Source organism: Phaseolus vulgaris, chromosome 3 (assembly GCF_051622355.1).
Source record: "Phaseolus vulgaris cultivar YP4 chromosome 3, ASM5162235v1, whole genome shotgun sequence".
Lineage (NCBI taxonomy): Eukaryota > Viridiplantae > Streptophyta > Magnoliopsida > Fabales > Fabaceae > Phaseolus > Phaseolus vulgaris.
The window spans coordinates 27,466,334-27,468,739 of record NC_143500.1 but is presented as its reverse complement, the minus strand read 5'-3'; the positions used below and the strand labels follow the sequence as shown (position 1 = coordinate 27,468,739).

At 35.3% G+C, this 2,406-nt stretch overlaps 1 pseudogene; it reads left to right on the top strand.

Annotated features, from left to right (window-relative positions):
• Window positions 1-991: 991 nt before the first annotated feature.
• Window positions 992-1,773, top strand: LOC150028761 (inositol-tetrakisphosphate 1-kinase 1-like; annotated as a pseudogene).
• The last annotated feature ends 633 nt before the right edge of the window (window positions 1,774-2,406 follow it).

The following is a 2,406-nucleotide window of genomic DNA, read 5'->3' as shown; positions in this document are numbered from 1 at the left end:
TACACATGGACAAAAGTATACTTTATTATTATATATAACATAATGTAAAAGAAATTAAATAATATAATACTAATTATTTTAATTAACTTAAATCTCCTTTAAACTAATTAATATTTTATTTTTCTATTTATTTATATACAAGGGTAAATTTGTAATCTTGAAATTTACATTATTTAAAATATATTAAAGTACTTTCACAACTATCACATCATTCACATTTTCCAATAAACTTTCTTCACACATCCACTCTAACATCCCTCAATCCAAACACCTTCAACTTTCTCCACACTTTGTTTACACTTCCACTCCCCCATACCCTCAACTTTCCACTCACACAGAACCTCTAATCCAAACAAAGCATTAGTGTGTGGCTGAAATTAGATTGAGGAGATAAAATAATCTGTTATTATTTGGATGTGTTCCAACAGATTCAAGCTTTAAGACGTTAGGAAGCAGAAGTGGTTCAAATTCTACCACCATCTCCACCATCACCTAAAAGTAAAAATGCTACTGAATGAAACATATATGGATAGAAACGTGGAAGTTATTGGGTTGATTTTAATGATTTAATTATGGTATAATTACTTTATTCGTCCCTACATTTAGGGGCAATAGTCAATTTAGTATAGAGGTTTTTAAAGAAATCAATTTGGTCCCTATGTTTCTTAAAATGTATCCAAAATTGTCCTTTCCGTTAAATCCCCTCTTACGGCGTCAAGGACTGCTTATATGGCAGAGAAAAGGGGAATTTGGTTTACTGTGAGGTGTGACGTGTCAACTGGGGTGGATGGTTGCATTAGTTTAGTGAAAATTGAAATAGGGGTAAGGGTTTTTTCATTTTGAATTGGGGGTTACGAATTTAGGGTTTTTGAAAAACGACATTCTTAAGGTGCGAGTGTGAGAAAGATTTTGTGATGCGATCCTGTCGTGCCTTTGTTGCGATTGTGAGGTGGTATCCCGTGGTGCGATCCCGAGCCCGTGGTGTGTTTCCATGACATGTACAGAGGGTCAGATAGACGATTTTGGATCCTTCATCGGCGTCGACGGCGACATGTACAGAGGGTCCTGGGTGGCCGACAGAAAGCACAGAAGGGGTTCTGGTGCGGGAGAGGTTCTAGTGTGGGCGAAGGAGTTTATGGAAGATTACTCGAATGTCGTTGTTCTAGACTCACCGGAATCAATCAAGAGGCTCCACAACCGGGTTTCAATGTTGCAAGTTGTGTGGGATTTGAAAATCGACGACCAAACCTGAACTGTTGGGATTCTGAAGCAAATTATGATAAACGACAAGGCGAAGCTGTTCGACCAACGAATCTGGAAGCGGAAGGAAAGGAGTGGTTGGGGAGAGCGTGAGGTGCATGAACCGGAAGTTGCTGCCGGACGTGGGAGAAGAGGAGTTGATGAGGGTTTTGGAGGATTTTGTAGGTTTCAAATTTGGCAAGGGAAGAAAGAATTGACTATAGGTACTATAAGATAATGCATTTGGATAATGCTGAGATGCCTCCCCTGAGCTTCCTTACTCGTATAACTCGGGAGTTGAGACGTGTGATGAAGTTGAACCTGTTTAATTTTGATGTTATTAGAGATTCTGAACGTGTTTTACTAACTTTTTTGTGTGATGGGTTGTGCAAGAAACAACAAAGGGGTGAGAGTGAGGAGTGTGTGAAAGATGCAATTAGGATTGTGAACGGTACTAGTTGTGGTGATAGGGATGAGGGTGCCATTGAAGTTTCTCTTTATCTGGAAGACAAAGAGAGTTCTTTACAATTATGAAAATATAGTATTTAGTGTTCAATGTGTTATCCTCCTAGTTCAACATCCTCCTCCCATTCTTTAATAAACTATCAATTCCCAAACCACTACTCTATTTAGATATTCCTTCTCAACATACTTGAAGTTGGGTTTCCACCAAAAATATTATTGTTTAATGTTTTCTTTTTAAAATATTATATTTAAATTAATCAATTTAAAATTTTAATTTCAAGACAGTTTAATTCCTATTACATGTAAAAATTATATATAAATATATTTCAAATTTTAATGGTGGACTTTATAAAATAAAACAATGCCCAGTTTTGAAATATTCAATAATATAAAAAAAATTATGATATCAGATAATATTTAGTAATTAAAAATATAAAAAAAAGTAGTTAAACAAAGAGATAGAGAAATAAGAAAAAATAAATAAAAACCACAACCACACACAACAACGTCAACATTTGATCTTGACACGTCACATTTCTCAATCACATCTCTCTGTCACATAAGCATCATTTGACGCTGTAAGGTGAGATTTAACGGAAAGGACCAATTTGCATACATTTTAAAAAACATAGGGACCAAATTAATTTATTTAAAAACCACTATACTAAATTGACTATTGCCCCTAATTGTAAGGACGAATAA